Consider the following 13,916-nt stretch of genomic DNA (forward strand, 5'->3'; position numbering starts at 1 on the left):
AGTGGAGGAGTTCAAGTACCTCGGAGTCTTGTTCACGAGTGGGGGAAGAGTGGATCGTGAGATCGACAGGCGGATCGGTGCAGCGTCTTCAGTAATGCGGACGCTGTATCGATCCGTTGTGGTGAAGAAGGAGCTGAGCCGGAAGGCAAAGCTCTCAATTTACCGGTCGATCTACGTTCCCATCCTCACCTATGGTCATGAGTTTTGGGTTATGACCGAAAGGACAGGATCACGGGTACAAGCGGCCGAAATGAGTTTCCTCCGCCGGGTGGCGGGGCTCTCCCTTAGAGATAGGGCGAGAAGCTCTGCCATCCGGGAGGAGCTCAAAGTAAAGCCGCTGCTCCTCCACATCGAGAGGAGCCAGATGAGGTGGTTCGGGCATCTGGTTAGGATGCCACCCGAACGCCTCCCTAGGGAGGTGTTTAGGGCACGTCCGACCGGTAGGAGGCCGCGGGGAAGACCCAGGACACGTTGGGAAGACTATGTCTCCCGGCTGGCCTGGGAACGCCTCGGGGTCCCACAGGAAGAGCTGGACGAAGTGACTGGGGAGAGGGAAGTCTGGGCTTCCCTGCTTAGGCTGCTGCCCCCGCGACCCGACCTCGGATAAGCGGAAGAAGATGGATGGATGGATGGATGGAAATGAATGGTTAAAAGTGAGGTGCACACCTGGGACGAGCACACAACACTTGCTGAGGTAGTAGTGCTGGTGTCAGGGTATTTGGGTAGTATTTGGGGTGCTAGTTGTCAAAATCCTATTAATTCAAAATCAATTCTTGAGAATAACGCATTTTTCTAATAAACTGTCTTTATCTATGGGGTGGAGAATGTGAAAGTTAAAGCCCACTTTTCTGGCAGACATATTTCTCACATTGAAATCACTTTTCGCACTTTAACACACTTTTAAATCTAAATCTAAATGTAAAATCTAAGTATTAGATATACATCTAAATGTTTAATCTGAATCTAAATGTTAAAGGTAATTTGAAATCTAAATATCATTGTTAAATATAAACATCATTTAGCTCACAATTAAGACATATTCTGAAAAACAGTTCTAAAGCATTGTCAAACGCGGAAGTAAAGCGATCGGCGGTTTGATCGTCTGGTTTTCAACTGAAACGCATACGTTTTAAAATTGCGCAACTTAATTGGCGTTCATTTGTCAATAATCATCGGTCATGTTTCGCTTCCTTTCCAGGAAGAAAGGTGTAGGCGTGTCGTGCACTGAGAGGCATTCTCGGTATTCACTTGGCAAGAGACTTAACACTCACATTTAGATTTAACTTTTGTATTCAACATTTATATTTAGCTTTAACATTTAAATGTATTTTTTAATTTAATATTTAGATTCATATTTAATATTCATCTTTAACATTTAGCTTTAACATTTATTACATTTTTGGATTCAGCTTTTTAATTTAGATTTAACATTTACATTAAATATTTAGATTTACATTTAACATTTGCATTTAGACTTAACATTTAAATATGACATGTAGAGACACCACTTAATTTAAACTTAAATCTGATGAAAATGAGTTAAATGGGAGAAAAGTGAGTTACATGTGATAAATATATCTGCTAGACCAGGGGTCGGCAACCCAAAATGTTGAAAGAGCCATATTGGACCACAAATACAAAGCAAGTAATCGGTCTGGAGCCGCAAGAAATTAAAAGCCTTATATAAGTGTTTTGACGTAAGTGTCTATATTAGCTATATTAGCCTACTATCAAAATAACTATGTGTCGCAGGCTGACGCAAATCTTAGTTCACAGAAATGTTGAAATGTAATATTTATTCTAGACATTTTTACAAGATTGGAAAACAATAGTAAAACTTCTCAGAGGGTGAGAGAACTCCTGGAAATAACTGTCTTAGAATGGCCAAAGGTATAGATGTGTGTCCAAGTTAAAGGAAACGGCAGGCTGTCTTCTTCTAATGGATTATTACAATCTTTACAAGCTAAGTAATGTTTGCTGTGGTCTGGAACAACATGGCACACAAACAACTATCAGAAATGCAGCCAATATTACATATAGATAATGTGTGATGAAACATGGAAAAATAAACTAAATACACAGAGCACATAAGTGAAGGAAATTAAATGAGCTGAAGTATACCTACAAATGAGGCATAATGATGCAATATGTAAATAGCATGTTAGCATCGATTAGCTTGCAGTCCTGCAATAACATCAACAAAACTCACCTTTGTGCATTCATGCACAGTGTAAAACTTTTGGTGGACAAAATGAGACAGCTAAAGAGCCACATGTGGCTCTAGAGCCGCGGGTTGCTGACCCCTGTGCTAGACAAGTGAGACTGTTTTTTTTTTTTTTTTTACATTCGGCACTCCACATTCCTGGTCATGGTCAGTCTTGTGGAATTAGTCAGGAGCCTGCAACAGCAAAGACAGGAAAGCGTTTCACGTCAGAGTAAGTGTACAGTAGGTAAAGTTGTTTTTTTGCCTCATTACTGTGAGAATCCTGCATGTGACTTAATCATTAGGGAGTGGGACTATCCAGGTCAAGCTGCAATGTGCTCACATTACCACCAGGTAACATCTGTGAGCAGATAATACTGTGTAATCTCTTTCTCTTTCGGACTTATCATGTAGATAGTGCCTTCTTCACACATTCGTCAACCATGCTTTAAGTTAGGGGTGAGGCAAAAATCCAGACCCACTGTTTGCTGTTCTTTACATTAATAGAGGGGGAAGAATGTTAGAGTTGAGCACTGTTTAGAGTTAAATGTATAACCAATAAAACCTTCATTGCAAAAGATAAACAATTATAATGTGAAATATATTCTGAAATTATTGTATTTATGTTATCAATTATGCTGTTCAGTTCAGTTTATTTATATATATATATAGCACATTTAAAAACAATCACAGTTGGCCAAAGTGTTGTACAGACCAACAATTTGAAACAAAAAAAAGGCAAGGAGTGTCACATTTACATTGTAACACAGAAGTATGAATAAAATACAATAGTAAAATTTACCTTAAAAGACGTGTAGAATATATCAGCAAAAATACTAAAATGTAATAAAAAAAAATAAAAATGTATAAGACAAAAAATAAAAACGACCAAGATATCCTGCCTTGCTGTGAAATATTTAGTTTAGGCAAGTTTATTTATAGAGCACACTTTGTACACATGCAGTTCAAAGGGCTGTACAGAAAGTTACAAGAAAGCACAAATATAAATAAAATAAAATAATCAAAAAAATAACTATAATTCATATTAAAATAAAAACAGTATCTCGTCATATGCGCACAATCAAATAAGTGTTTGCAGCCTGGATTTCAACATTGCCAACGTTGAGGCCTGTCTCACATCTTCTGGAAGACTTTTCCAGATTTTTTTTTTTTTCTTTAGTTTTTGCTTGCCATTTCAAGACACAACCTAAACTTTACAACAAGCCTTTTTTTCAGTGTTTTATACAATGCGGTAAATTTGAATTGGGGGTTAAATCACCAAATGACTCCCGAGCGGGGCCACTGCCGCCGCTCACTGCTCCCCTCACCTCCCAGGCGGTGAACATGGGGATGGGTCAAATGCAGAGGATGATTTCACCACACCTAATGTGTGTGTGTTTGACTATCGTTGGGACTTTAACTTTAACTTTGAAAATATTAATAAAAACTATTAATTTAGAATAGGGGCTCCGTAGAAATCATAAGTCAAGCAGATATTTAAGTACAGTATTTATCATTATTTTAACAAAAAATATTTTTGGAATACATGATAATGTAATATTTAGATTTTGATAATAGTGAATATTAAAATGTATGCAATTGCATGCAGTACATGATTTTTTATGTCAAAATGGAAAGAACTTATTTTATTTTATTACTATGGAATACGGTAATCCTAGAACCCGTTGGTGGACACCGGCGGTGAGGGATGCCGTCAAGCTGAAGAAGGAGTCCTATCGGGTTCTTTTGGCTCATGGGACTCCTGAGGCAGCGGACAGGTACCGACAGGCCAAGCGGTGTGCGGCTTCAGCGGTCGCGGAGGCAAAAACTCGGACATGGGAGGAGTTCGGGGAAGCCATGGAAAACGACTTCCGGACGGCTTCGAAGCGATTCTGGACCACCATCCACCGCCTCAGGAAGGGGAAGCAGTGCACTACCAACACCGTGTATGGTGCGGATGGTGTTCTGCTGACCTCGACTGCGGAAGTTGTGGATCGGTGGAGGGAATACTTCGAAGACCTCCTCAATCCCACCAACACGTCTTCCTATGAGGAAGCAGTGCCTGAGGAATCTGTGGTGGGCTCTCCTATTTCTGGGGCTGAGGTTGCTGAGGTAGTTAAAAAGCTCCTCGGTGGCAAGGCCCCGGGGGTGGATGAGATCCGCCCGGAGCGCCTCCCTAAGGAGGTGTTTAGGGCATGTCCGACCGGTAGGAGGCCACGAGGAAGACCCAGGACACGTTGGGAAGACTATGTCTCCCGGCTGGCCTGGGAACGCCTCGGGATCCCCCGGGAGGAGCTGGACGAAGTGGCTGGGGAGAGGGAAGTCTGGGCTTCCCTGCTTAGGCTGCTGCCCCCGCGACCCGACCTCGGATAAGCGGAAGAAGATGGATGGATGGATGGACTATGGAATACGTCTGTATGAAGACAACAATTGTTGTTCTCTAAACTTTTGTGGCAATTTTTGACATACAGTCACAAGAAAAAAGGGATTGACTCACAGAATATTTTATTTTTTAATTTATTTTAGTAACATTATAGCTTTTCAAAGAGAAAACAGTTAAATAAATATATAGTATACCGGTAACTGCTACAAAAATGTTTTTATTCATTTAATCCTATTACTTTTTTTGGTGAAAAATGCAATTGTTCTTGCTCTCATATTCTGACCCGCAAAAATACAACTATTCTGGTAACTTTACAACATTTCAAATACAAAAAATACAACTGATACGATATAATACAAAACGGCAATTTTTAGTCATTAAGATATTTTTCTTAAGACTTTTATTATTGTAATCTGATTACTTTTTTCCTGGAAAAATGTAATTGTGTTCTCACAATATTCTGACATTTGTGGCGGAAAAAAATAAAACCATTCTAGTAAGATTACAACAAATATAAATACAGCTTTATTAATGTTATTCTACAACTGAATTTTTGGAAGAATGTATTAAATACAGGGCCATTAAAATAATGTAGAAATGTAGCTGCTTCAGTGTTAAATGTTTCAAAGTTAAATGTAGAAGTTTCAATATTAAATGGCGCTGTTTCATTGTTAAATGTAAATGTTTTAATATTAAATGTAGATGTTTCAACATTGTATTGCACTTTTTTAAATAGTGCCTATCATTCAAATCTTTATAAGACAAGAACATATGTTTTTCTGTATTATCCATTCTTAGTTGTTAAATACAAGTTAAGTATGATGTGGTTAACAATGCAGATAATAGGAGCACACTATTGCATCCATAAAGGCATCTAAAAAAACATCCAAAAACCGCTAACAATGCTGCATTTACATGTCGTGACCTTTGGCCCTGTGACGAGGTGGCGACTTGTCCAGAGTGTACGCCGCCTTCCGACTGAATGCAGCTGAGATAGGCTCCAGCACCCCCCACGACCCCAAAAGGGACAAGCGGTAGAAAATGGATGGATGGATGGACCTTTGGCTGTGCGATGAGGTGGCGACTTGTCCAGGGTGTACCCCGCCTTCCGCCCGAATGCAGCTGAGATAGGCTCCAGCACCCCCCGCGACCCCAAAAGGTACAAGCGGTAGAAAATGGATGGATGGATGGACCTGAACATTACCTAAGTATTAACAATATTGTTGTTATAAGGGCTCATGCATCTGAGTTGGTGAAAGTTCATTCTCGATTATAAATTATGCCTCTCACCTGTATAGTAGAATATTGTGGCTATAAACCAATAAGTTGTTCAATGTTGACAGCACGGTGGTACAGGGGTTAGTCCTGAGTTCAATCCCGGGCTTGGGATCTTTCTGTATGGAGTTTGCATGTTCTCCCCGTGACTGCGTGGGTTCCCTCCGGGTACTCCAGCTTCCTCCCACCTCCAAAAACTCCTTTTTGTTTTTCTTAAAACCTGCATAAGGATTATTGTTTATTTCTTCATCTACAGGAGACGATATGAACACCCGACCCGTTGGCATCCCAGTGAGAGCAGACGATGTTCAGTTTGTGATTGTTTTATTATATTTGCAGTTAGTATTTCTTGTTCAGCACTTAGCAATACTGCTACATGATGCTTAATGCTAATGTGTCACTAAAGCTGGATCTGTTCTGTACTCAGCTTCTAAAACTGGTAGCTCATCCTCCTTATATTGAAGCTAAAAAATGTAAGGTTCTGGATCATCTTTTGTCCCAAAGTAATCTTTGTTTTGTCTCACAAAGTGTGCCATGAATAGTCGGTTTGTTTTTTTTGCTTTTTTTATTATTCAATCCAACAAAACAATACACAACGATACCATAATAATGCAATTCCAATTCCAAAATAGTCGGTTTGTTGATGTTAAAGGACAAAGCCAACATTGTGATGTGTCCGTGAAACTAATATGCCACTGTATGCATAAAACGTGCAAAATAAGTGAATATTACATGTTATTATGAATGTGCCTGATACAACATGACATAGGTATATAATGTTGATGGGGGCTTTTGGATGTTTTTAGAGCACTTTATCGGTGGAATAGAGCGACTCCCATCAGCTCCATTGTTAGCTGGCTTTTGCTAGCGTTTATTTACGAGTTAGAATGCATTTTTTTTTAAAACGTGTTCACATGTGTTCTTGTCTTAAATAAGTTATGTGAATGATGAGCAAAATTCCAAAAAAAGTGAAGTTCACGTTCATGTTCAGCGGCGTGGCTCAGTTGGTTGAGCGGCCGTGCCAGCAACTTGAGGGATCCAGGTTTGATCCCCGCTTCCGCTATCTTTGTCACTGCCGCGGTGTCCTTGAGCAAGACACTTTTAGCCACCCACACTGGTTTAAATGTAGCTTAAAGATGTATATATTGGGTTTCACATGTAAAGCACTTTGAGTCTGTAGAGAAAAGCGCTATATAAATATAACTCATCTCACCTTTAAATCAGATGTTTTCATTTTAAATGTAGGTGTCTCTATAGTAAATGTAAATGTTTCAATGTTTCATTGGCGGAAATAAAAGTACTAAATGTCAAATTTTATTTGATATTTTTAATGATGATTGCTGACAGAAAAAGCTTACAATTAACGGAGAGCACAAAGACTTCATGATTTTCAATAAGATTAACTTTTCCGAAGAAAGAAATATTTAGAGACTTTTCACCAATAAACTTCTTAACCAAAGTGTGGCTTTGTTCCTCCTCTTTTTTGAATGAACATATAATATTATGAAATATAATATTCTTTCCAATCTATTCTTCTCAGGAACAACGCTACACTTTGCCCTAAATCTGCCACTTTCCCACCACACAGCCCCTAGTGGTTAGCAATTGAATAAATGCTAGGAATATAGAACAGGAACATGATGTCAGATATAAATGTCACTATAAATCAGTGCCCATCCATGGGGTGGTTTTGGTAACAGAGGGCACAAGTTTAATTGTGATCTTTGCACCCTCAACCTCACTAACAAGTTTGACATTCTCTGGGAGTGGATTGTTCAATATAATATTTATATCCAGGTCTTCAGGAGGAGGAACTTCTGGCACAGGAACTTCTGGCTCAGGAACTTCTGGTTCAGGAACTTCTGGCTCAGGATCGTCTGTTTGACTGTTGGCTCCTGTTTGAATGGGATTTACTCACATATTAGTAAGTACTTGTGAACTTTGTGTATTATAATACTGTATGTACCATTCTATAGATCATGTTTGTTTACTGTTTACATGTCTTTGCATGTTTACGTGTCTTGTTTACTAACCGACAAGCAGAAGCATAAGAATGAAAGTCTTGATCATGGTGGCGTTTGAGACCGGTGATGTCCAAGAATGTATTTCCTGTGAGACAGTGAAAAGCAACATTGAACGGTTTTTGAAAGTACATGGTGTCCATCAGAAGATGGTGTTGTTCAGTGACCAGGAATTGATTGATTTTTGATTGAGACTTTTATTAGTAGATTGCACAGTGAAGTACATATTCCGTACAATTGACCACTAAATGGTAACACCCGAATAAGTTTTTCAACTTGTTTAAGTCGGGGTACAGATATATACTATCAGATATATACTATCATCATAATACAGTCATCACACAGGAAGACGATGGATACCAGTGCCATGTTACATTATTGTGTCCTTGAAACCCTGTTGGCCTCAAGAACTCAAGAACAGCCGTACCCACTGGAAAGTCCTGAAAATGAAACATGACAAATGTTCCTGCCGGGAAGGACCTCCAAACTTTCCTGGACTCCACAGAGCTCTGAGCCTCGTGAGCGTTTTCACATCAAAAATGTGTCAGCAATACGACTCGAGCTCAACAAAGATGAATTTTTCCAATGTTGAAAAAGTCCCTATAGTCTCATCAAACATCCTGAAGTACATCTGCATCAAGTTTATTCGACATAACTCATGGAGACAAAGTCAAACTACAATCTCTTTTCCACCCCAAGTACCTTAACTGGAACTTTCCAATGTACCATGGTAAATAAAATACCCCCTTGCGTTTTCAACTAAAGCTGTAGTAATTAAAGTCCCACAGGCACTATTTTAATTTTTACTAGCAAGGCGGAACTTTGTAAAGTTCCTCAGGAACTTTAGTAGAGCGGTTTGTACTGTTGAATGCTGATTGGTTCAAGACAGTTGGGGCGTTTCTAAAACTTTGTCTTGGAAATTTTGGCCGCCGTTAGAGTATTCAGGACAACTTGTTTGTTTCTTATTTCTTGTGTATTCTCATTACAACCAACTTGACAATGGAGAGAAAGAAGAACAAAATGAACTTTTGTGTGGCATCTGTGTCCTGAAGAATGCTGTATAGTGGAACTACCTTGCAGTGTTTTTACTCTGCCGTAGTCTTTAAACTGGTTTGCAATTTCATGCTGTTTATTATATTTACAAACTTCATTTTGGTACGCTAAGCTATGAGGAGTGAACAGCCTTTTCAAACGTATTTACAGAGAAATATTCAGTATTTCTACAGGCTTTGAAGCGGTGACTCAAAACAAGCGAGTCGGCAAGAATCGCCGACAACCTGTTGGATTTACAAACAGAATACAGGGCAAAATAAATAAGTGAAAAGCTGATGAAACCTTATAAGAGGATGGAAAATTGTGACAGTGGATCCAACGTCATCAGTGAAACTGTCCTGACAACGCCGTTCACCGAAGCAACAAAGGACTTGGCGACTTCGTTGTTTGAGGATAAATATAAAAGAGGAAGCAGTTAACGAGTAGAAGGAAGGTAATTCACATCAAATTTTTACTAAATTGTTTATTACATGCTGTAAAATAAATCAGTGACACCCCATTTGTTAATGTTATGAACAGGCTAACACTAAACCTCATGAATTCATAATTTACTGAGGGGACGACTTTCTGTCTGTAGTACACTGTGGACAAAAGCCTGACTTTTATGTAAAGTTCCGTAAATAAAGCTAACCTAATATTGTCTGCTTATTTACATGGCATGAAAGTGGAAATATACGGTCCCCCTCGTCCATACGTCATCAGCCTGATTTGTAGTAACTACCTGAACTGTGAAATGTGGTAAAAACACAAACCACACAGGTCTACAGGATCTAAAGGTCCCAGGAACCTGGAATACCTAAAAATTTGGTGGACAAGGGCTAATGTCCAAAAGTACCATGGTCCTCTGTACATACACATTACACACAACACGTTCAAATAATCATCTTTATGCTGGAATATAAGATGACGAAAGGACTCACCGCACTGGAGCTTGACGTGTCTTTTAATGTCCTGGTCTATGTTCCTTCTTAACAAGCCTGGCAACAAGACTTGTCTCGCCTTCATTATTTGGGTTGGGTTAAGTTTAATCATGTAATTGCCAGTAGGTGAACTGGTTTTGCAGTTGTGCTACTCTTAGTTTATTTATGGCATCTGGGGAAAACTGCATCTGTATTGTTCTGCTGCCAGAGTGGAGAAGCCGCAAACGATTGTGTCGGGAATGAGAGACATCCGTTCAAATAGTTGTTCCACCTGTTTATTGTACAAACCCCGTTTCCATATGAGTTGGGAAATTGTGTTAGATGTAAATATAAACGGAATACAATGATTTGCAAATCTTTTTCAACCCATATTCAGTTGAATGCACTACAAAGACAAGATATTTGATGTTCAAACTCATAAACTTTTTTTTTTTTTTTTTGCAAATAATAATTAACTTAGAATTTCATGGCTGCAACACGTGCCATAGTAGTTGGGAAAGGGCATGTTCACCACTGTGTTACATCACCTTTTCTTTTAACAACACTCAATAAACGATTGGGAACTGAGGAAACTAATTGTTGAAGCTTTGAAAGTGGAATTCTTTCCCATTCTTGTTTTATGTAGAGCTTCAGTCGTTCAACAGTCCGGGGTCTCCGCTGTCGTATTTTACGCTGCATAATGCGCAACACATTTTCGATGGGAGACAGGTCTGGACTGCTGGCGGGCCAGGAAAGTACCCGCACTCTTTTTTTTTACAAAGCCACGTTGTTGTAACTCGTGCTGAATGTGGCTTGGCATTGTTTTGCTGAAATAAGTAGGGGCGTCCATGAAAAAGACGGCGCTTAGATGGCAGCATATGTTGTTCCAAAACCTGTATGTACCTTTCAGCATTAATGGTGCTTTCACATATGTGTAAATTACCCATGCCTTGGGCACTAATGCACCCCTATACCATCACAGATGCTGGCTTTTGGACTTTGCATCGATAACCGTCAGGATGGTTCGCTTCCCCTTTGACACGATGTCGAATATTTCCAAAAACAATTTGAAATGTGGACTCGTCAGACCACAGAACACTTTTCCACTTTGCATGAGTCCATCTTAGATGATCTCGGGCACAGAGAAGCCGGCGGCGTTTCTGGATGTTGTTGATAAATGGCTTTCGCTTTGCATAGTAGAGCTATAACTTGCACTTACAGATGTAGCGACAAACTGTATTTAGTGACAGTAGTTTTCTGAAGTGTTCCTGAGCCCATGTGGTGATATCCTTTAGAGATTGATGTCGGTTTTTGATACAGTGCCGTCTGAGGGATCGAAGGTCACGGTCATTCAATGTTAGTTTCCGGCCATGCCGCTTACGTGGAGTGATTTCTCCAGATTCTCTGAACCTTTTGATGATATTATGGACCGTAGATGTTGAAATCCCTAAATTTCTTGCAATTGCACTTTGAGAAACGTTGTTCTTAAACTGTTTGACTATTTGCTCACGCAGTTGTGGACAAAGGGGTGTACTTCGCACCATCCTTTCTTGTGAAAGACTGAGCATTTTTTGGGAAGCTGTTTTTATACCCAATCATGGCACCCACCTGTTCCCAATTAGCCTGCACACCTGTGGGATGTTCCAAATAAGTGTTTGATGAGCATTCCTCAACTTTATCAGTATTTATTGCCACCTTTCCCAACTTCTTTGTCACGTGTTGCTGGCATCAAATTCTAAAGTTAATGATTATTTGCAAAAAAAAAAAAGAAAAGTTTATCAGTTTGAACATCAAATATGTTGTCTTTGTAGCATATTCAACTGAATATGGGTTGAAAATGATTTCCAAATCATTGTATTCCGTTTATATTTACATCTAACACAATTTCCCAACTCATATGGAAACGGGGTTTGTACATGAGTGGAGACATCTCACCAGTTAGTTTGCTATACAGTTGAGCATTTATACTGAGAAATGGTGTTTTTCAATGACAGACCGGGCCGTCGTATATGGGGGAAAGGTGATGACAATTCTAAGGGCCCACAGCCCGCTAGAGCCCAAACTCAGCGCACAGTAGCTCTATGACAAAATGATTATGCGTACACTGAACTAATGAATACGAATCAACCCGACTTAAAAAAAAAAGAAGCCACAAGTCACACAATATTGTAATTGTAATAATTTCAATAACCCCACTGGCCCTAAAAAAAGGTTTGGTCCACACCGTGGTTCGTTCCTCCCGTGGTTCTTCCTCATCAGCATTCAGTGAGCGCAAGCAACCACCAGCAGATTAGGAAGACCCGCAAATAGCGAGTCCAGGAGAAGGAGCAGCAGCGCAGGGACCCATCCATCCATCCATCCATCCATCCATCCATCCATTTCCTACCGCTTGTCCCATTCGGGGACCCTGGACATCAAAAACATTTGAGTGAGAAAGTAAAACTACCCGAGGGTTGAAACAATTAGCCTACTTGTTCATTCATTTAATTTCTGTAACATTACCTTTGACACGCTGGACTTACTGAGCCTATACGTTAGCTGTCATCCGGCCACGCTACAGATCTGGACAGGTCGACAATTCATTAAAAAGAAAAAAAAGTTGCCAGTTCATTGTAGAGCAACAGTGTGACTGTGTGTTTCACACATATCACTGTAGGATAGCTCATTTGGATGCTCATAAATACTAATTATGAACTGTCAGCTACGTCGTCATGATGTGTTCAATGTGGACTTGTAAAATGTGTTAAGAGTGGGACATTTAAATAGCCCAAAAAACAAACAAACAACCACAGTTAAATGTTTTGTTGTTGTTTGTTTTCATATCAATACAAAACAAAAGACACCATAATAAACAAAGTAAAAAAAAGTATATTTAGAATTTGGGACAGTTTTACACTGACATGTGTAGCATAACATTAACTGTGACTGTTAAAAGTGGAGAACGGGTGTTAAGCAAACAAAAACTAGTTAAGAACCAGTTCAGACTTCAAAGTCTCAGGAGAAAGGCAAACACTGGGCATTATTTTTGGCATATTTGCTAATGAGGTCTTTGAAGTCCAATTGTGAACAGTCAAGCCAATTTAAACTTTAAATGAGATTAGATGAGGCTTGTTGTTGTTTCTATTTGTTTAATAACAATGTATTCTATGTGTGCTTTGTTTTACTTGTACATTTAAGTTAAATGCTACATATTTACCTGTGGACTATCTTGAGCAAGGACACTTTTTTTTTTTTTTTGGCATATCAGTGCCTGAATGTTAAATACAATAAAATACCCTGGAACTATTTGTTGAGTGGTTAATTGAAAAGTTATTTACACCTCACACAAATCAGTGAAATGAGAATAGGACAACTAATGATTCATAATTTACATAATGATACTCTGACTTGTTAAGTCTTTAATCGTAAAAAAGTAAACAAATTGGGTGTGTTACACCAGGCACCTTCAAGAACACTGGAAAAACAAAATTGAGGTAAGTTAAATTGTGTTTCTTTCATTGTATATTGTAACCAGTAAGCATGTAGGCAAATACAGATTTTGTTAATTGGTTTTGTCAACATTAAAATTAGACCGTTTTCTTAAACAGTTGGTGAGCCTTCCTAAAAACTGCCTCAATTAGCTTTGAATCTCAGCCCTCAGCATTTCCTGTAAGATCTTCGTAACAGTGAATGTCAGAGCGACTGCTCTAGAAGCTTTTAACATTCTAGGCCTGTTGGATTTGGGGACAGGAACCACAACACGTCTTTCCAAAGTCCAGGGACATGTTGCGTCTGTAAGGGCTTAAAGTGCATCCGGAAAGCATTCACGGCGCTTCACTTTTTCCACATTTTGTAATGCCTCATTCCAAAACGGAATTAATCCATTTTTGTCCTCAAAATTCTACACACAATACCCCATAATGACAATGTGAAAATGTTTTTTTTGGAGGTTTTTTTATTTACTTATTAAAAATGAAAAACTAAGAAATCACATGTACGTAAGTATTCACCGCCTTTGTTGATGCACCTTTGGCAGCAATTTGTCATGTCTGTGTGATCATGTTTTGTTTTAGTCAAGTTCGGTTTTGTTTTTGGACTTTTTG

General features: G+C 39.1%; 2 long non-coding RNA genes across 2 annotated transcripts in view; both read right to left on the reverse strand.

Annotated features, from left to right (window-relative positions):
- Nucleotides 1-2,344: 2,344 nt before the first annotated feature.
- The window catches only part of LOC133577226 (uncharacterized), a 34,794-nt gene continuing 23,222 nt past the window's right edge, over nucleotides 2,345-13,916 (reverse strand). Inside the window, exon 4 of the long non-coding RNA XR_009811708.2 lies at nucleotides 2,345-2,398. This is a non-coding gene — a long non-coding RNA (uncharacterized lncRNA). The remainder of the gene's footprint in view (nucleotides 2,399-13,916) is intronic.
- Nucleotides 7,174-10,056, reverse strand: LOC133577366 (uncharacterized). The gene is made up of 3 exons (XR_009811724.1): nucleotides 9,856-10,056; nucleotides 7,895-7,970; nucleotides 7,174-7,756 (listed from the first exon to the last, which is right to left on the reverse strand). It is a non-coding gene; the product is annotated as an uncharacterized lncRNA (long non-coding RNA).

This window comes from Nerophis lumbriciformis, linkage group LG37 (assembly GCF_033978685.3).
Source record: "Nerophis lumbriciformis linkage group LG37, RoL_Nlum_v2.1, whole genome shotgun sequence".
Classification (NCBI taxonomy): Eukaryota; Metazoa; Chordata; class Actinopteri; order Syngnathiformes; family Syngnathidae; genus Nerophis; species Nerophis lumbriciformis.